Here is a 22,421-nt window from a genome sequence, read left to right as displayed (position 1 = left end):
TTATCTACAGTACTTGCACTGGCGTGCTTTTGAACTGCTAGGTTGGCAGGAGCTGGGACAGAGCAACGGGAGCTCACCCTGTCACGGGGATTCGAACTGCCAACCTTCTGATTGGCAAGCCAAAGAGGCTCAGTGGTTTAGACCATAGCTCCACCTTTGTCCTGAATAAATAAGCACACAATCACTAATAGGTCCACCCGCCATTGTGAGGCTCAAAGCAATGAAGATGATGCTTCCCCAGCTGTTGCCATTGGCTGTGGGTTTCTTGTGATGTCACAAAAGCACTTGGCAACTGAGTGGATATAAAGGCAGGCCAAGGGGAAAGCCCTTTTTTATTTCCAGCAGGACACATCTGGCAATGGATGTGACATTCAGCACTGCCCAGGTTTCTTCCGCTTGGAGGAGGCAATCCTCTGGCAGTGGGATGCTAGGGAGCGAAAATAAGGCAAGTTTGCTTGTTTGAATGCTGCTGGTATCTGGCGGAAGTCTCATGATGGCTCTAACAGTAGCTTCTGGCACAGTGGGACACCTTGATGGAAACCAGAGCACACGGAAATGCCATTTCCCTTCCTGCTGCAGAGGTACCTATTTATCTATTTGCACTGGCATGCTTTCGAACTGCTAGGTTGGCAGGAGCTGGGACAGAGCAACGGGAGCTCACCCCATTGCAGGGATTCAAACCGCCAACCTTCTGATCGGCAAGCCCAAGAGCAGCGGTTCTCAACCTGTAGGTCTCCAGATGTTGTTGGACTACAACTCCCATCATCCCTGAGCTCTGGCCTTGCTAGCTAAGGGTGATGGGAGTTGTATTTCAACAACATCTGGGGACCCACAGGTTGAGAAAGGCTGCCCAAGAGGCTCACTGCTTTAGACCACTGCGCTACCCATGTCCCTATGTATCTATATCTATCTATCTAACTATTATCTATCTAACTATTATCTATCTATCTATCTATCTATCTATCTATCTATCTATCTATCATCTATCTATCATCATCTATCTATCTATCTAAATGTAAGAATCAATGGATGGATGGATGGATGGATGGATGGATGGATGGATGGATGGATGTAGATATATTTATGTGTTCTCTTTGCTTTCAACAGATTTAGGCTGAAAAGGAGCATGTGCACTGAAAGTTAACAGCTGAGCAAACTTTTTTTAAAATGATGAATTACTCCACATTTACCGATATCGAGGTCATTGGAAGGCACTTCCTCTTTAACTGCCAAATGACACATTGCCGTTCTGAATGCTCATGTATCCCATGTGACCCACTTGGCGTAACCAAAATGAAGGAGAGCAGCTGGAGAGAGCCGAAGGAAGGGAGGATGTGGTTACTACTCGGAGGAAGAGAAAGCAAACATTAAAAAAAATAAAGAATGCTTTCTTCAAAGTCTTTTCCAGTCTATAAAATCTCTTCTTTAAGTGGGCTTGTGTACACAGAAGCTTGCCATTACAGGAAGTTAGTACCTTTTGGAACATCGCTGTTCTCTTTCTACTTTTTCACCCACCCGTGCTACTATTTCCTTTCGTTTCCTTTGCCTGTGTTCTGACATTCTGATTTGGAGATCCCTATTCTTTCATTAAAAGTACCCCACATCAAAAGCTCGCTGAAACTAGCACAGAAGAAAGGAGCAGGGCATGATCCTGGCAGCGTAAGCAAGGAATGGTGCATGTCAGCAACTGCTTGTTAGGCCTCTCCTCTCACCAAGGTGGCTCAGGAAAAGATAGATGATGCTGTTTTGAGTAGCTGGTGATGCAGAAATAGGCAAAGAGGTTTAGACACACTAAGTAAAAATACGTGGAGGCTCAGAAGCTTTTATCTGGGCTGCAAACTACCCCTGGATATATCATAATAAAGCAATCCCCCTTTTTCAAAAGCTTTAAAAGAAAAGAGATGGATTTCCACCCACCCCCTTCTAATTGAAGGGTTTGGGGGTTGCCTTTTGCTTGTTTGTTTTCAGGACATCCTAGGATTCCTCATCAATTAATGGGGGGGACGGCGGAAATCACTGGTCCTTTTTTTAATGTGTTTGCTGTAGAATCCTCTTTATTGCAAGCAGCATTATTATAGCTGAATTCCAGGAATGAACATAATTGTACCTTTTAACTAAATCAGTTTGACCTTATAAACCTATAGTATGGCAAGCAAATCGTATTCCCTTTTTCGTTGTTAATGTTTGTGCTTGTAGTTGAGTGGGCAGTTCTGTCTGAAGGTCAGTTTTTTAATGTCAGCTGGGTGGAACTTTGTGTTGTTGTTTTATTATTACCACCCAGTGCTTTTTTCTGGGGGTACCCAGGGGTATGCATACCCCTCAACATTTTGTGAATCTATGTACTTTTGTCCATTTGTGGTATTTATTTCCCCCGATTAGAACCATAAAATGGTGATATTCTTGAGTCCAAATGAGAGTACTCCTAAACATTGTTTAAGAAAAAAGCAATGTTACTACCGCTGTTATAGCATGGTTTGTTTGTTTTTCCATTGGTTTTGAATATGCTGTGATGGAGTGTTATGGCTTTTTAATTGCAGTTTGGCACTGTGGGGTGCCTATGAGCAAAGAATGCAGTGAAGATTTTTGCTAAATATTACAAATGACACCCTTGTGTGTGGTATGTATCTGTAATAGGTATGAGTTACTCGTGCGTAAACTGGTGCCTTTCTCGGTTAATTTGCCTTGTTAAACCTTTCTGACTGCACAGCTCCTTCTCATTGTGGCTGCCTCCGTCACTGGCAGAATCCGTCAGTGGGCGTTTCTTGAACCTCTTCCAACATAAAAGTTGTTTGACACCCAGTCTCCTCCTCCTCTCACTGCGCGGGAGTCTTCTGCGCAGGGAAGGCGTGGGCAGCGGAGGACCTGGGCTCTCCTCACTGATGTCCAGTGAAGAGTCCTGGAGCCCTCTCTCCAATTCCCCCGTCTTCCCCCCTTTATCCCTGGTGTTGCGCTGATTGGCTTCCCCCTCTACTGAGCTGTTTCTCCCCCTGCTGCTGGGTCCTTCGCCAGCATCATCTGGGAGCCTCCCCTTCGCCTCTCGCTCCGATGTCAGTTCCCTGACAGTATCTAATGAAATGTATTTAGTATGAGAAGGAGAGAGATCAAATTGACCAGTGAGCAGCAAAGGCAGAGCCTGAGTTAGCAAAACATCATGTGCAATACAGCATAATTTTGTTTAAATATCTCATTTGTTATAGCATCATTATAGACCCTTGACAGATTGGCCAGTTTATTCTCCCATAGTGAGCCATTGCAGATGGACATTCAAGAGAAAGCCTGGTGATTATGAGGAGCAGAAATTTATTTATACTTTGCATTTTCCCCTGATGGGACTGAAGGTAGCTTATAGACAAAAATAAAATAAAAAATGCTAAAAAGGTAGGGGGAAATCATTTTTAAAGAAACAATTAAACATTGAAATAACTAAAATGATATACATATTTTAAAAATCTATTAAAACCACACCAATAATCGCAATAAAAACAGCATGGTACCAGCCCCTTAGTTAAAAGCAGTCCATTCCCAAAAGCCTGTTGCATCAAGAAAGTCTTCACCTGCTAGCAGAAAGACAAGGAAGGAGCCAGGAAGGAGCCATGTATTGTGACCTTAAAACTCTCCAACTCTCTTTATGATGTTATGAAAAGAACAATCACCATTCTTTCTGCTCTGAAGCCTTCTCACAGATGCCTAAATCTCCTCCTCCCCTGGGTCCTTTCCAAGCAATCTGAGGCTATGCCAATGCCACTGTCTCTGCTCCTCCCTCTTCATCCCTCTTTGAGTCCTGGGAGGCTGGGGAAAAGGGAACTTGTTGCAGCAGAATCCACCCTGGCTTCTTCAGCAGCCTGACTCATCTCTCTGCCTCTTGGTCTCCCTCCTCTCTTGTTTCAGCATCTGCCTCTGATTGCGTGTTGAGGTCCACCAAAACCCCCCTTCCCAATAACTCACACATCACACATAATTTTTGTTTAAGGTTTTTGGCATAATTTTGGCCACAACTTTATTTGAATACAAATTGAGAGTGGTTGCTTAGGCATTGGTTATGACTATCTGTCACCCCCCGCCATGGGGGACAGCACTGACTCCCTAGTCAGTCCCGGAGGAACAAGGGACAGAGTCAGCTGGAGCTGCGTGACAGGCCCTCAGCTACTCCGCGCTTGCTCCTTGAAGCTTACGCGGCCCGCACCCTGCTCCAAGGGTTTGGACGAAGGGGATGGTAAGCTTCAGAATTCCTTTAACGGAATACCCGTCTGCAGCAGCATTGGAGGGGCAGGCACAGCCAATCCATACCCCTCCACCAACCAATTTTAAACCAATGCCTAACCGCTAACCTTACAAGTTGTGACGATTTGCTAAGCAGTAGGCAAAACCCAAAAGGCACGCACTAATCAGCCAATTGGAAAAATTCCTACTGGGCCCCCGCACCAAGGCGAACGACCCCATGACAGGCAGAGCAAGGTCAAGGCGCAAGCCCAAGCAAGGGAGGGCGGGCGGGAGATCCGGTGTCCACAGCAAAAGAGAAAGAGAAAGCTGTGGACCCTGCTTATAAAGCCATTGATCCCACCCCTAAATTGGCAACATCCAAATTGCCCCAGTAACAACATCCTCCAATCTGCTCCCAGGCCTCTAGCCATCTATGGCCTGGTCACTAACATGGGGTTTTGTTCGGCCCCAACCGCAACACGTGCTCTCTTTTGATGTGAACACGCTTTGCGTGTTGAGGTCCACCAAAACCCCCCTTCCCAATAACTCACACATCACACATAATTTTTGTTTAAGGTTTTTGGCATAATTTTGGCCACAACTTTATTTGAATACAAATTGAGAGTGGTTGCTTAGGCATTGGTTATGACTATCTGTCACCCCCCGCCATGGGGGACAGCACTGACTCCCTAGTCAGTCCCGGAGGAACAAGGGACAGAGTCAGCTGGAGCTGCGTGACAGGCCCTCAGCTACTCCGCGCTTGCTCCTTGAAGCTTACGCGGCCCGCACCCTGCTCCAAGGGTTTGGACGAAGGGGATGGTAAGCTTCAGAATTCCTTTAACGGAATACCCGTCTGCAGCAGCATTGGAGGGGCAGGCACAGCCAATCCATACCCCTCCACCAACCAATTTTAAACCAATGCCTAACCGCCATTCGAGCCCTTACGCTCGCCGCCAACCACTCACAAATCAAGCCACACCCTCAACCTGGACGCCAAAGCATCCAACCACGCATCATTCCCCACTGGCGAGAGATGAACCCCGTCATCCCTATAAAATTCAATCGCCTTGAATGAGATAAGAGGGTGAGGGATAACAAACCCGCCCAGATTCACCACCAGCTTACTTGCTGCGGAATTAATCCGCTTCCTTGCGCGTTCGGTGGCAGCAGGGCAAGGGCTACCACACCAAATGCGGCGTTGAAGAAGCTGTGACCAAATTAACTTGGAAGTCGGCACCAGTGCCGCCAGCTCCCCCAGGTCCTGTAAAATGGCCGCACGCAGCCCGTAGCAGGAAGAAGAAACCATATCGTTCTCCCCGAGCTGCACCACGATCGCCAAAGGAGGGCCGAACTGGAGGACACGCCTTCGCATGAGAGGTAAAAATTCTCTCCACAGCATCCCCCTTCTGGAGATCCAAGACACATGTACGTGCTGCGGGAATCCCAGGCCTTCACCCAGTCCGGACTGGTGAGCTCTGTCCGCAGCCCAGTGCACAATACTGTGCCCTACTACCCAGATGTGGATAGCAGCCTGACCTAGGGTTAAAACACACACATGTAAGTACAACAACACATCATTTGCACATAGACCTTGAATGCGTCCGATCTCCATCGGCCCAGGTCCTTAATCCTTTTTACCGACAAACCCCATGCCTGACTAGCTGCACCTGACCTCAGCAGGGCAGCACTGACGACTGGGCCCCACCATATCGTCAGTACCAGCAACATTGTGGGGGAGCAATGAATCCCAAGGCAATCGCATCCCGCCAGGTGTTGTTCCCCATAGGGGAAAGATGCACCCCCCATCTGCCCCAAAGAGGGGAACAGTCTTGAAGAAAATAGCAGGGTGCAATATCACAGAACCACCTAAAGCAAGGACCTATTTTATTTTATTTGTTATTTATTTTATTTTATATGTTATGTTATTTTATTTTATTTACTTTATTTATTTTATTTTCCACCGCCATATTAACATGCTTTCTGGCCTGCTCGGTGGTAGTTTGTCTAGGCATTGGTTCCCGACTAGCTGCACCTGACCTCAGCAGGGCAGCACTGATGACTGGGCCCCACCATATCGTCAGTACAAGTAAACAGCGTGGGGGAGCAATGAACCAGGATCAGACTCAAGCTCACCCCAAATGCTCCCAGGGACTCTTGCGTGGCCCTACCCCTCGAAAGGGGTTGACAAAGCATGGCAAATCCTTGGTTTCCTTTAATGGAATATCTTTGCGCATTGGAGGGGACAGGTGCTCCAACCCCCCCTCCAGACCACCTTGAACCAAATGCCTTAAATATTTTGAGTCCAGGGAGAGCTGCCATCAACTCAATCCAAGCCCTCTTGCATGCAGGAATGCAAACTTATGCTGGAGGAAGACAGCAAATCATTCTCGCCCAGCTGTACCACCAGCACTGCGGGAGGACCTGCACAGGTCACACTCGACCGCACCAAAGGAAGGACCTCCTCCCAAAGCATTCCCCATCTGGACATCCAGTATATGTTCACATGGGCAGGAAGACTGAGATGGCGCCCCAGTCCAGACTTGTCAGCGCGCTTGCCAGCCCAGTGTACAATGCTGTGGCCCAAATGTGCACCGCTGCTCCTATGAGAAAAGGAAATAACAGACAAGCATCAGCACAGACATCATTGTGACACTTCCTGATATAACCCTTGTCAGCGTCAGACTTCCAATGACCCGTATTCACAATCCTGTCTACAGACAGGCCCCCAGTGTGCAGCCGTTGCAGCAGCCCTATTCGGAAGGAATGAGGCGTGTTCAGTGGTAGGCAAGCCGCAGGCCGTAATAACTGGTGCACGACGTAAGCACATTAATGCCTGGCTAACGGGAACCCATTTTCATGCACTAGGAGTGGGCCAGCCCCCAGGGGAATGAAAAGCCAAATTTTTCTGGTATCCATAACCGTGCAAGGGCCCTCCTCATCTGTAATGGGAAGCCTGATTGTGGCACTCCTGCCCACTAAGTCTGTTTTAGAGTTCCCGACTCTAATGACAAGCTCCAAAGCAGATAAGGAAAAGTCCTGAAGCAATAAGCCTCCAGACTCTCAGCCCTGTGCTGGCTCCAACAACCATTTCCCCAACCCTCAGTGCCCAAAATGCAATGGAATACTGAAAGGAGTCTCGCCTTGATCTTTTACCAGCAGACAAGTTTTAACTTGTTGCAGATCCTGCATAGGTAAAATTGACCGACTTCCTGCCCACTGTCCTATGAGGTTGGAGCCTATTCCAACCTTCCAAGGCCCTGCACATTACAAACTTCATGCAAAGGTCTCTGAAAAATAAAGCTTCAGTATAACAGACATTGCAGCGGACTGAATTCTTATAGTTATAACAGCACGCCCAATCTGCGGCAGGTGGACCAAATACTGCAGGATCTGCTCAGAGGAAGGGGGCCAGTTAATCTGAATGGCCGAGGACTGCCAGCTTAAGGCTAAGAAATCCATCCAGGCCTTCCCATAAGAGCTAAAAGCAGAAGGGGAAATGGAAGCTGCTGCTCTCTGTAATTACTAATTGTTGTCAAAATGCCACAGGTGGTCTGGAAAAGTCTGGCAATAGCTGAGTCTGGAGCCCAGGATCTGAAGCGCTCCATCTGAAAATGGGATAGAGTGTCAGAGACATCATTAGAGGATCCCGTAATCAGGAGAGCAGAAAGCACAATATTAAACCTTAAGCGGTGCAGCTCAAAAGCGTGAGCGGAGGGGCGGAGACTCTGCTGGAGCGTGAGGACTGTTTAGCCAAGACGCTCACCACTACCTGGTTATCAGACCAAAAGCAGATCCGATGGTCACTGAACTCCTCGGGCCACATGTGAACTGCTACTACAATGGGGAAAACTCAAAAGTTAGGTCACATGATTGCCTCACCATACCGGGCTTGAGGCCATGGCTTTGCACACCAGCAGCCCCTGAAATAAAAAACCAAAGGGCAAAGATCCAGCAGCATCAGCATGAACCTGAAAAATCCCTGTGCAAGTATCCTGCCATGGCCAACTACTATTGCATACATATAGGAATTGCAACCATTGCATGAGATCCCATTGCATGAGAAAGGTAAGGGGACCTCAACATTTAGGAATTGCAACCATTGCATGAGAAAGGTAAGGGGACCTCAGGCCGCAGGCAGCCTGGCCTAGTGTGAAGGGAAGGGGCGGCCTGGGGCAACCACTCTGCATGCAAGATTAATTAAGTGACCCAGCAAGATCGGATCTGATGAAGCATCACTTGCTACAGAGGAAGTATTACAAAAATAACTTCCTTCAAGGCAGACAGCTTCTCCATAGGCAAGTGGTATGTTTTAGCAACGATATCCAACTGGATCCCTAAATAAAATGGGAATATGGGCAAAAAGTATTGAGGTATTGCTTGCCAGCTTCCAGCCCCGCTTGGGCAGGGGGCATATTGTGCTGCCATCATAATACGTAAATTTACAGGGCCGACGCTGGCCAGAACCGCTAAAAAAGTCCCGACAAAACTGTCGCCGAGCCAGCTTCCTTTTCAGACACACACTGTGCAATGCAAAAACACACTCCGTGCAGTGCTCACACAATCCATGCAATGCAACTATACTCCGTGCGATGCAGCTACACACTCCGTTCAATGCAACTACACACTCAGTGCAAAAACGCACTCCGTGCAATGCAAAAACGCACTCCATGCAAATGCAACTACCCTCCATGCAATGCAACTACCCACTCTGTGCAATGCAACTACACACTCCATGCAATGCAACTACACACTCCGTTCAATGCAACTACACACTCCGTGCAATGCAAAAACGCACTCAGTGCAATGCAAAAACGCACTCCGTGCAATGCAAAAACGCACTCCATGCAATGCAACTACACACTCCGTTCAATGCAACTACACACTTCATGCAATGCAACTACACACTCCGTTCAATGCAACTACACACTCCGTGCAATGCAAAAAACGCACTCCGTGCAATGCAACTACCCTCCATGCAATGCAAATACACACTCCGTGCACTGCACACACCCTCTGTTCAATGCAACTACACACTCCGTGCAATGCACTCTCTGTGCAATGCAAAAAAAACACCAAACCACACACACTCTGTGCAATGCCACTACACCCTCCGTGCAATGCACACACACTCTGTGCAATACACACACCCTCTGTGCAATGCACTCACACCCTCTGTGCAATGCACACAACCTCTGTGCAATGCAAATGCAAATCTCTCACGCAATGCAATGCAAATGCAGCCCGTGCAGCGCTGTGCCCTGCAACGCACAGAGCAAACTGCAGTGCGGGCACACAAAGGTGCTTTCTCCCACTTGCATATTGCAAACGTGGCGCCTGTTACATCCCTCGCAGTGAGGGAACCACCCAAAGGCCCTTGACACTGGACCTAAGTGTCCAGGTAGAGCAATGGGGGAGCATGCAGCTGTCCCATATAGGGACCAATCCTGCAACCTAGGCATTACCGGCACTATGCGCTGACCAGCTGAGTTATCCAGGATGATCCCTAAAGACCCGGGACAGCCTCACCCTGACCCCTGTAGAGGTCCAAGGTGATGTCTGAATCATGATCCCTGCTCCTCTTTGCCCTCCTCCTGGATTGCAGCCTTCGGAGATGCTTCCTTCTGGAAGAAGACACCTGGGGCGTCCACAAGTCATCCCCTGCAGGAGAGGCAAGCTCTTGAGGCATTTGCAAAAACCCAGTCATAGTCCGCAAAAACTAAACAATGTAAGGAACTGGTGAAACCAATGCTTCATGGACCACATGGGGACACTATTCAGGCCGGAAACACTTCCAGGCCATCGAATTCTAGGGCAAAGCCCTAGGATCACCTGCCAGGCCAGGCATAAATGTTTCCAGTGAAATAGCAGAGTTGAGGTAGCCCACAGCTTGTCCAGGTACCCCTGCTTGCCCTTTTAGAGGGAAGCACCCCTTCAAGAAACCCAAAGTTCTTTTATCACAAATGGGCCGAACTACCCAGCAACAGAATAGCCCAAAAGGAGCAGTTTGTTTTGTTTTGTTATAACAATGGCTAAGAGGGGGATATGAACCCTGTCTCCCAGGTCCTAGTCCTGCACTTTAGCCACTAAACCACAATGGCTCGCCTCTAAAATGGCAGTCGCCACTATCAGGGCAAAACAAACTTAAAGAAAATAAACTTGTTCAGAAACAGCATAGTTCAAGAGCATATACAGAGTGCTCATAGTCATTGGAGTCACAGAGAGCCTCTGCCGCCCTCTGTCTGCCTCAGATATACATTAGCAGCAACTGAGCCTGCAAGCAGGTACATTCTTATAGAGAGGTCAGAGACTTAACAATTAACTGCTACCTGTAGCAGACTTAGGCTCGGAAGTTATGCCCAGGCCGAATAGGGCTCCATGCCTCTGCTCTTGAGAATCTTAGTCTCATAGCAATATTAAAGGAACTCAAAATAGTGCTCCCGCCCAAGGCTAGATTAAAATTTGGCCAACAGCGCTGCACACGCTCAAATAAAGCCAACCTTTGGGGGTGCTATAAACGAAAGTGATTCCAGCTAAGCTGGGAACAGCCCTGACTAGCCCCACAATTTACAACAGGAGAAATGGGGAAAACCTTTCTGCGAAAGAAAGGCAAGCCACAGATACAGGGAGAATCTTCCCACAGGGCAGGGTAAGGGGTGGGGTGGGAAATTGAACAGGAAAAAGGGGAATTAAATTATTTAAGGGACTAAAGAGGATTAAAAGAAGGGGGAAATAAAGAAATGTAACCAGACAATGAGAAGTTTGCATCACTGTCCTCCAGACAGTCCAAGTGCTCCATGTGATCCGGTGTCCACAGCAAAAGAGAAAGAGAAAGCTGTGGACCCTGCTTATAAAGCCATTGATCCCACCCCTAAATTGGCAACATCCAAATTGCCCCAGTAACAACATCCTCCAATCTGCTCCCAGGCCTCTAGCCATCTATGGCCTGGTCACTAACATGGGGTTTTGTTCGGCCCCAACCGCAACACGTGCTCTCTTTTGATGTGAACACGCTTTCTGCCACAGACTCTCCTAGCTCACTAAGCCCTATTACGCCTTCAGCTTCTGCCACCTCCTCTTTCCAGTGGTCTCCCTCTTCTCCCTCTGACTGTGGGGATGATTAGGGGGGCAGGAGAGGGTATATTATTTAGCGATATCCTTCCTAACTTGCACTAGCAAGTTCCATATTCTAGCAGAGTTCCAAACATCCCCCTTTTAAAATTATGCAGCGATCAGGTTGTTGCTGAGTCATCTGAGTCTTACTATTAAAGATTCCTTCCTGGTAAAATCCCTTCTTATCCCACTTAAAAAGAATAAGCACAAGAATCTGATTAACGTTAATATAAAAGTAGTTTACTCACAGATTCATTCAGGTTCACAGATATATCGCCTGAAGGCAGGCTTAGGTTACATAACAACTACAGTGGTACCTCGGGTTACAGACGCTTCAGGTTACGCGATTTCGGGTTGCGCACCACGCCAAACCCGGAAGTACCGTTACTTCCAGGTTTTGGTGCTTGTGCATGCGCAGAAGCGCTAAATCGTGCTTTGTGCATGCACAGAAGCGCCGAATCACGACCCGCACGTGCGCAGAAACGGCGCTGCAGGTTGCGAACGTGCCTCCCGTATGGATCACGTTCGCAACCCAAGGTTCCACTGTAGAACTGTTCCATAAAGAAGTTAGTCCTAAGTGACTGCGACTAAGCAGTCACTTCTCCAAACACACAGCAAGGTACAAAATGGAGAACACACACTGATCAGAACATGGAGGCCATGTGCGCCTCCATCGAAATACAACAGACCACACCCTCTGCAAGTCACATGTAGTGGAAGTCTGTCCCAGCTCAGGAGGAAACAGGAAGTCTTCTCCTGAGTGGTACAAACCATGTACCAGTAGGAAAGTTGTACTTGACTGCAGTTTTACATCCCACACTGACTCGTCATCATCCCACCCCCCAATCCCCTGGCTCCGAGCCTTCTTCCCTTGGGGGGTTCCCCCATCTGGTGCCTCCCACCATTCTTCTGTGTCCAGCCACTCCATGACTGGGAATGATGAACCTGTGGCCCTCAAGATGTTGTTGGATTCCAGGCTCCCATAATTCCTAACCGTTGATCACACTGATTGCAACTGATGGGAGCCCCAACAACGTTCGGAAGGCTGCAGGTTCCTAACCCTTGCACTGAAATATGCAACGGGACAATTGCATTAACAATAATATGTGAAGGATGTTAGTTATAAGAATTGTGTTGTTTCATATATTGCTATTGTCTGTTTGTCAATGTATAGTTTGTTTATTTGATTGTATGTTTGTTGGTTGGTTTGTCGGTTTGCTTTCCTGGCATAAATGTATCTATTTTAAAACAATAAAGATATACATAGAAATTTTTTAATAATAATAATAATAATACATGAAGGAGCAACAAAAAGCATAACACAAATTCGAATGCCTGGGGTGACTGAAACGCCTTAAACTGGATTGTGTGTTTTTTATTGTTATTTTAGCTGTGCAGTTATTCAGTGTAACCCCTTGCTGAGCAAGTATGGGAAAGTGGCCTAGAAATGTTTTCAGTAAATTAAAAGAAAGAAAGAATGCACCTTTCCCCTCTGCACAGGAGAATCTATCTCACAATACTGAAAAATCCCTCGGTTGGAACATTCCATTCTGGGCAGCAGCTTCCCAGCATGCCAGTCCATGTAGGGGCTGCATGCCTGGGTGGCCTATCAGCAAAACGTTTCCTCTCCATATCTCTGTTTCCTGTGCAACGTCATCTGCCTTCTGTCAGATAGTAGGTTACTGTGACAATGAGTGGATATGTAATATGCAAGTGAGCAATGACAGAGCAGAAAAACCCTGCGCTGTTTTACTCAGAACTGCTAATTGCTGGCCCTCAGTTTGTTTCCAAATGCACTCGGAAATTCAATTTCCCTAATGACTAGTTAATGGGTGTGCGGCTGTGTGTGTGTGAAAGAGAGAGAGAGAGAGAGAGAGAGAGAGAGAGAGAGAGGGAACAGAAAGAGGATGCCTGCACAAAATAAAAACAAGAGGAAGACTGCTTTTAATCAACAGGGACTTGGACAGATGCTAGCTGTGTATCTCTTCCTCCTGAACCCTGTAATTTCTGCATTTCCCGTCCTTCCCACTCCTTCCAGGTGCCTTTTTCATCCAGCTCCCAGGAGCCAAATCCCTGGCATTGCCCCATTTAGTTATACACTTGGCCACTGCTGACTGAAGGAGACAAAAAAAAAAAATCCCATTTTATGGATGCTGTAGGCTGATCCTAAGCAAAATCACTCACTCTGACTAGATAAGGGATATCGATTTGGATTACTAGAAGGACATTGGAATAGTCATATTGTGCTGTCCGAGTGACTAAAGGCCTGGGCTTAGGAGGGAAATTTGGGGAAAGTTACATCCTGCAGAGGCGGGGAAACTCTTCTGGAGTGCATCTGTTAAACACTTTGAATAATTGTTGTTATCTGTAATCCAGTTGTTATCCAATCCAATTGTCAGATAGGGAGGTTGGAGTTCTTTTTATCAATTTTCCATTTTTTTCAGTTATTTTTTCTCTGTTCTTTTTTTCTTTCTCTTTTTTATACAACTGTGTTTTGTAAGGATCATGAGCATTCTTTTCTTTTGCTTTATTTTCCTCCTTTTTTGATATATTACTTTTTATTATAAGGGATGGAAGGATCTGTCCATTTTGCTTCTCTCAGTTTCTTCAATTCAGTTCTCCACATTGCTGCTGAGATTTGCAGGTTTTTCTTCTCTCATGAAAAAAATTCAGCGATTTAGTGCGAATTGCTCTTGATGCACAACACGGCAACCCATGCCCCAGCTTGGCCTAATGGTACAAAACATGCCAGGCGCCATTCAAATCTCAGTAATGGCACAACTGGGTGGAATAACTTTGAATAAGCTTCTGTCTCTCAGCCTTCAGATCTCTTGTGTAACAGAGGCACAACCTGTCTAACAGGTTCATAGTTAAGGCTCAGAGATAACACACAGCTTTCACTAAATATAGAAGGGGAGATTTTTTAAAAGAAAACAACCACATATGCGTATAAAATCATATGATGCTCCCATACAGTATAACATGCATGATAACTGAGCACTTAAACAGTTGTATTAAAGGGATCAGCAGTGCCAATCACACATTTTGCTTAAAATGATCTTGCATCTATTTCATCTATAATAATGATGACAGCTTAGTTGGACACTTTATAAAGATTTAAAGGTAAAGGTACCCCTGACCATTAGATCCAGTCGCTAACGACTCTGGGGTTGCATGCTCATCTCGCTCTATAGGCCGAGGGAGCCAGCGTTTGTCCGCAGACAGTTTCTGGGTCATGTGGCCAGCAGGACTAAGCTGCTTCTGGCAGACCAGAGCAGTGCATGGAAACGCCATTTACCTTCCCGCCAGAGTGGTACCTATTTATCTAGTTGCACTTGATGTGCTTTTGAAATGCTAAGTGGGCAGGAGCTGGGACCGAACCACGGGAGCTCACCCCGTTGCAGGGATTCAAACTGCCGACCTTCCGATTGGCAAGCCCTAGGCTCTGTGGTTTAGACCACAGTGCCACCTGCGTCCCTTTCATGAAGATTTACTTTTCTTTAAATTAACACTTCAGGGATGGAGAACCAAGTCTAGGTGTTGTTCATATCCCATTATCCCTGACCATTGAGCATGCTGGCTCGATCTAATGGTAGTTTGAGTCCAATAACACTTAAAGGGCCACAGGTTCCCCGTTCCTGTGATAGATCCCTTTGCAATTCATAGGTCAATCAATACCCATTGACATTTTCAGAAGGCTTTCCACTTAAGGACAGATAAGTGTGCAGGCAAGCTCATAGGCGCCGACTCCATGGGGCTTGAGGGGGCCCGAGCCCCCTCAAAAATTCGTTTGGGGGGCTCTGCCCCCCCAATAATCTCCAGCGCCCCTCCAGCAGAGCGCCATCGCCGCCCCTCCCCCAGCCCAAAATGCACAGGGTCGGGCTGCATGCCTCCTGCCCTCCCTCCCGAGCAAAAGCTCCACCCAATTTCCTGATTAATAGGCGCAGCACGCTCTCCCCTATTCGCTCACGAGGAGGAGGCGCCACTTTATTTGCATATTCATGAGCTTATTTATTATTCATGAGCTTTCCCGGGCCCCCCCAATATTTTTTATAAGTCCGCGTCCCTGGGCAAGCTGTACGCCCGGTCGACAAGGCACCTGGAATACTGTGTCCAGTTCTGGGCGCCACAATTTAAGAAGGATATTGGCACGCTGGAACATGTGCAGAGGAGGGCAACCAAGATGATCGAGGGTCTGGAAACCAAGCCTTAGAGGAATAGTTGAAGGAGCTGGGTATGTTTAGCCTGGAAAAGAGGAGACTGAGAGGAGATACGATAGCCATCTTCAAATAGCTCAAGGGGTGTCACATGGAAGAGGAAACATGCTTGTTTTGTCCTGCTGTGGAGGTTAGGACTCAAACCAATGGCTTCAAGTTACAAGAAAGGAGATCAGGAAGAACTTTCTGACAGTAAGAGCTGTTTGACAGTTGAAGAGACTCCCTTGAAAGTTTGTGGACTCCTTTCCTGGAGGCTTTTAAGCAGAGACTGGATGCATTGCAAGGGGTTGGACAACTAAAAGTCTATGATTATATGAAGGCTCAGGGCTCTCTACTACTATTCTGGAGTTAACCCAAGTTCCTTTCTATTTGCTAAAATGTACGTTCATGTACGTTAAAATCTACACATTCACAGCCACTTGATTGCAGGGTTTCTTCTCTCCATATCGACCTTGATCCTAGCAAAGTCCAGCTTCCACTCCACTCCCTTAAAGCTCCAGCATTAGAAGTTGACCAATATGTGGGAAATAAGTCACTGCCACTGCTAGTTATACACTAAAGAAAACTCAGCATGAGCACTCGGACGTGCAGTGATGGCAGTGTGACAAAGTGTGATTTATTGTTTCTGATATGCATAGAAGGAGATTTGGCCTCCTGCCTGACTCTGCTTGGTCTGTTGCTTTCCTTGGACAAACCATCCACTTGTGCTAAAGACAAAATGTTTAGCACTAGAACCTGTTTTCATCACGATAGATGTAGGGCAAAGCTGACAAATTGCCTCAACTCTTTCCATCTCTCTTTCTAATATGCACCACAATGATTAGCCCTAACCCTAACCCTTCTCGTTCTTTCTCTGAACCAGGCTTAGACTGGACAGCCCTTTAAGTAGAGGGCTGTTTCTGTAAAGTAGGACACATGGCCACCCTACAACAGAGCCTTTGATCGCCATTGGCTAAGCTATTGTAATCCTAAGGGTCACTGGTGCCAATGCCAGATTTACGTATAAGCTGAACAAGCTATAGCTTAGGGCTCCACTCCCTTGGGGGCCCCAAAAAAAATTAAAGAAAAAAACCTGGATGTGCATTTCCAAAATATAAGATAAGTTCAACAATTACTTTGATAAAATACATATTTTGTTGTGTGCAAATGGCTTTAGATACCTATTAGGTCCATAAATTACCATGTAGTGTAGCATATATTCAAGACAAAAAATAGTGACACTTTGTTGTTGACAAAGGACAGCTGGACATATCAAGGGGTCTATTACCTTCAGTAGCTTAAGGTAAAGGTAAAGGGACCCCTGACCATTAGGTCCAGTCGTGGCCGACTCTGGGGTTGCGGCACTCATCTCGCTTTATTGGCTGAGGGAGCCGGCATACAGCTTCCGGGTCATGTGGCCAGCATGACTAAGCCACTTCTGGCGAACCAGAGCAGCACACAGAAACGCCGTTTACCTTCCCGCCAGAGCGGTACCTATTTATCTACTTGCACTTTGACGTGCTTTCCAACTGCTAGGTTGGCAGAAGCAGGGACCGAGCAACGGGAGCTCACCCCGTCACGGGGATTCAAACCGCCGACCTTCTGATCAGCAAGTCCTAAAGGTAAAGGTAAAGGTACCCCTGCCCGAACGGGCCAGTCTTGACAGACTCTGGGGTTTGTGCGCCCATCTCACTCTATAGGCCGTGGGCCAGCGCTGTCCGGAGACACTTCCGGGTCACGTGGCCAGCGTGACAAAGCTGCATCTGGCGAGCCAGCGCAGCACACGGAACGCCGTTTACCTTCCCGCTGGTAAGCGGTACCTATTTATCTACTTGCACCCAGGGGTGCTTTCGAACTGCTAGGTTGGCAGGCGCTGGGACCGAGCAGCGGGAGCGCACCCCGCCGCGGGGATTCGAACCGCCGACCTTTCGATTGGCAAGCCCTAGGCTCTGTGGTTTAACCCACAGCGCCACCCGTGTCCCTTTCAGTAGCTTATGGCCTCATCAAACCTAAATCCAGCCCTGCTGGTTGCTGCTGGCTGAGTTACTTCAATTTTGAGAGACTTGAAATAGCCTGTCAACAGACATTTGGGCTTCATATTGTTATAGATTGGGGGGCCTAAACCCTAGAAATTAATAAATGGTGGGGTTTTGATTAATTGGGGTGTGGATGAAAATCTAAGCTGCAGAGCTGTGCCAGACAAGGAGTCCCTGGGCTGGCTTCTGCAAGCCAGCCTGGCTGGCCTAGCAAAGAACAAATCTGTTAGCATGACAAAAGGGGTTGATGGGTCATCTGAGATGAATCCTTTGGCCTGGGGAGACAGATGTTGCCAAGGTGATGGGGTATGTGTTTGAGGTGACAGGAAAAGAGAGTTTTTTTAGCAAGGTGTTCTGGGAATAAGGAGAAGGAAGAGGAGAGACTGGGATCCATTTTGGGCAGGTTGGCTGAAGGCTGGCTGGGAGAGATGCCTTGGATTCATTTCTGGGGGGGAAAGCCCCACTAGAAAGGATCATGCTGAAAGATCTGGACTCCCTTCAGGCAGACTGAAGGTGTGAATAGGTAAATTAACCATATTTCTGAAAGCTATGACAGTCTCCACCATGTCTCAATTCTCCAAAGGAACACAAAGGATTGGTGTGTCCTTGGAACCCAATGGTTTTTTTGTTGCCTCTTGGCAGAAAGAAAGGGAGGCTCCCAATTTTTGTAACAATATATTTCTAGCAGGGTACTGACCTGACATGAACTGCTATGAATTTCCTTCTGTGGCTGTGGCATCCAAATTTAAGGCCACCCACGGTGAAATGATCATTTGGTGTTCTTTTCATTTCATTATTAGAAATGTATGGCTCTTTTGCAGCCGGACAGCCAGTTCAACTATTATTTCAAAGTTCTGGGTGTTCTCCAATACTGGCATATAGATCAGATTGCGACCATTTTATTTGTGTCTTTCTCAGCTATTTGGAAAGAAGCTTCTCCCCACTCCCCATTAATTGATTCTGTTCATTCAGAACGTAGAGCTAGGAAACACGATGATTTGTATGCAAGCTGCTTTTACATCTCAGGACACTTATGCATGCCAAATCGTGCCAGTTTGGGGGCGGGTTGACGCATTTTTTTTCATTTAATAGAAATATGACTTTTCTCCTTCTGCAAGCAAACAAAACGATAATTCACACTTGACTTTGCCTATGTGAGCTGAAGAACAATGTCCACTAGCTTTAATTCATTTTGCCCATTAACATTCCAATTCAATGTGGTACAGTTTTCATTTTGACTGATATTTCCTAATGTTGCCTTGAACAAATCTCAGATGCAAGACCCATTGCTCTTGTAGTTTACCTGTCACATACAATCTTAAAACAGCTGCAGCGCCCAGAATTCTTTGAGGGGGGAAATGGACTTTGAATGTGCTTCAAAGATATAGTGTGTATTCAGCCAAAGCAATAAATAAATAAATAACTCGCAGAGGATGTGGGGACTCTAAATGGACTTCCACTGAGGCCACTGAGGGGTTTTGCGTTTGTGTGTTTGAATACTCTTTTTAAAAAGCCATAGAAAATCTGCTGAAAAGTCAGGTTGTCATTTTCACAGTGCTAATTATAATACCAGTGAGAGTTAATTATATAATAGCCATCTGGGGAAATCTATCAATTGAGTCAACAATCTGGAAAGGACTTTAAGCCGTGATGTGATTAGATTGTTACATAATGTTATCCCAGGTATCCTTAGATGGACAGAAGCTAACTTGAAAATACAACGTGGTTTGGCTTGATTAAAACGGCCAAGCAAAGGACTTCCGGGTTGGCGCCATTGCCGAATGGCGGACTCCCTCCGAGCTCCGGAGGGAGTCTGCTCGGCAGGGGCTGGGTCCTACCGCGCCGGCGACGCGGAGACCCTTAAAAACCACGGGCACGGAGCCCGTGGACATGGGGACTCGGCTGGTACCATTAGCGCCCTCCCGACTCGTGAAGGAGCCTTTTTAAAGGCTACGGATCGGGTGCCGGGGAGCGGCGTGGTGCTGTGAGTCTATTGCTTCCCCTGCCGAGCGCAGCCGCATGCCATTCGTCGGAGAGCACTGGCTTCTTCCATTGGAAATTCGGACATTTAACAACAACCCGTGAGTAATTGGGTAACCGGGTATAAAAGGAGAAAAAAAAAGAATTTTTTTTCGGATTCGGCACGAGCGGGGGGGATCTAAAAAGGAAGTCAGTCTCCCCCCCCCCTGATTGTAAACACGCTAAAACAAGGACTGGGAAACCAAGATCGATTCAGAAGTTTATTGCTGACAAAAATGATCAATTCCACGATGGGATACTATAAGAATTGTGCTGGAGGAGAAAAGTCGAGGGCGAGAGGGAAAAGGCAACCCCCCCCCCCTGGGAACCGGGGTGATTCGGAGAACCTGGTGGAGAGAGACGGAGAATTTGACAGCTGTCAAAGTAGCTGTCAAATCTTGAGAATATAAAGAGGATTTTGTTACAAGTATTGCTGGTTAATTCTGTTACAATTGGACATAAATATGGATACAAAATGTCGGGGGGGGGGAAGAAACAACAACTTGACTTTTGAACTATAGGACACAAAGTTACTGCAACCCCCCTAGAGGGGTTTCGGGACATTACAAGTGGCGTATGTGGAAAACTACTTCGGGATGTGCACAGGTCTTATCTCCTGGGAAAGCAGCAAAACTGAAATATTATTTTGTCTACAGAGGTGTTCACAATACAATAGAATTTTTCTATAGAAGCAAGGAAGGAACTGGACGTAAGTTTTTGTTCCTGAATAACAAACCTCTGTAGAGATACTAGATTTCGGAATAAGAATGGTTTTGCAGCTGAACAAGACAGAAACCTGAGAAAGTAAGAAACAAAAGAGCAAAGGACCAACTACGTCAAGGAAAGAACAATGGGAGGAGCAACAAGGACCAAGGAAAATTAAAGGCCTCTACCAGACTGGATTTTTGAAGTTAAACATCATCAAAATAAGCAAATTTAAAGAAAACCGGCAAGATGGACTGAGAAAAATTTGGCTGTGGACTTGAGACCTCCAGGCCGACAACATACAGACTGATGGACATGGGGAATCCAAACCGGGGAAGGGAGGGGGAATTTTAGAATCCAAAGGCTATGTAACCAACTTTTTGAATCTTCTTTTATCTTTTATCTTTTATCTTTCTATATAACTTTGGTATTTTGATTTAACATGTTTTGGGGGGGAAAGGGGGGAATTCGTGGAAGGAAACGGGGTAGATCTTGGGGGGGAAATCTTTTTTTTTCTATTTTGTTAAAGATGAGGAGTGATGCTAAGATTGTAATTTAAATTGGCTAATAGGTACAACATATTAGGTTTAAATTGGGAATGAGAGCTTGTGGAACTAACTTAGGGAAAGGGGAATACAGTCAGGAGGGGGAGGAGGGAGTCCCAGAAAGAAGGTTATGAAAATAAGGGTTTAAAGTTGGTCTTTTTATTTCTTTCTTTTCTTTATCTTCTCTATCTTTTCTATTCTGTTATTATTGGAAATTTTAATAAATATGATTAAAAAAATAAAATAAAACGGCCAAGCAAAGGCTGGGGTCCAAATGAATGAACAACATGGAGGAAAGAGAGAGAGATGCGTACAGATAGAGCATTGCTTTCATTTTTGCTGTAGCAGTTCCTACTTTCAAACAGGCTATAGCTCTGCAGTAGGAGAATCTGCACCAGCTTCTGGGTCAGGTGAAAGGCTCATCTAGTCCAATATCCTGTCCTCACAGTGGCCAACCAGATGCTATTCACAAACAGGACCTGAGAGCAAGACCACTCTTGCCCCCCCCCCATGCAGTTCCCAGCTTCTTATTCATAAACCTGTCTCTGAATCCACCTACAGCAGGCATAGGCAAACTCGGCCCTCCCGATGTTTTGGGACTCCCATCATCCCTAGCTAACAGAACCAGTGGTCAGGGGTGATGGGAATTGTAGTCTCAAAACATCTGGAGGGCCAAGTTTGCCTATGCCCGACCTACAGCACCTGCTGTCACCTCCTCTACCACACTACCAAGAGGGAAGAGCCAGTGTGGTGTGATGGTTAGAGTGCTGGACTATGACCTGGGAGACCAGGGTTCAAATCCCAAGGGAGCAGAAAAGACGGTTTCTGTATATGACCACGGCTGCACAAATGTTATTGGCCCAGAGATGGAAAGACGATAAAGTCCCGACCAGAGAAGAAAGGCAGATTACCGTTAAGTTGATGGATTGTGCCAAAATGGCAAAAATGAACAGAGGAATCAGAAATCAGGAAGACCAAAATGTTAATAAGGAATGAGGAAATTGTACAATTTATCTTAAAAACCATTGTAAACAGTTAAAATCGTTAGTAGGATTGGAATAACACTTGTAGTTTAATAGTGAATTTTGGATATAATGGAGATGTAAAAGGTTTGGATTATTATAAAAGATGCAGGAGGAAATGATTAACAATGGTACCCACAAAGGGAAGGAGGGAAGCCCAGGAGATTATTTGGAATCTTGATTGTATGTTGTATTTTGGATATGTAGTTGAAAAACTTTAATTTGAAAAACCAAAAAAATTATTTTACAAATTCCCACACAGCCACTGGGCAACCTTGGGCCAGCCACCATCTCTGAGCATAACCTACCTCACAGGGTTGTCGGGAGGATGAAATGAGAAGGAGAGGAACCACATATACCACCTTGAGCTCCTTGGGAGATAAAGGTGGTCGATAAATGAACAAAAAAATGCCTGATATCTGGACTGTGTCATCAACAGTCAGAAGCCAGAGGAATCTGCAGATCAGTGGAATGGTGGCTGCTACTTCAGACTTGTGTCTTTCTCCTCAGCCACCCCTTGAATGCACCTGCTCTTCTTTCTCCACTGTCCCTCTGAAGGGAAGAACCTAGAACACAATTCAAAGTGTT

At 46.4% G+C, this 22,421-nt stretch overlaps 1 protein-coding gene and 1 long non-coding RNA gene across 2 annotated transcripts in view; both read left to right on the top strand.

Moving 5' to 3' along the window:
• Nucleotides 1-22,421, top strand: part of LOC308597814 (uncharacterized protein) — a 349,730-nt gene that overhangs the window by 8,501 nt on the left and 318,808 nt on the right. The window lies entirely within an intron of this gene.
• Nucleotides 353-1,400, top strand: LOC308597890. The gene is made up of 2 exons (XR_014013257.1): nt 353-445; nt 1,108-1,400. It is a non-coding gene; the product is annotated as an uncharacterized lncRNA (long non-coding RNA).

This window comes from Podarcis bocagei (genome assembly GCF_964188305.1).
Source record: "Podarcis bocagei genome assembly, chromosome: 11".
Taxonomy (NCBI): Eukaryota; Metazoa; Chordata; class Lepidosauria; order Squamata; family Lacertidae; genus Podarcis; species Podarcis bocagei.
The sequence above is the reverse complement of the archived record's forward strand: the minus strand, read 5'-3'. Positions and strand labels throughout refer to the sequence as shown.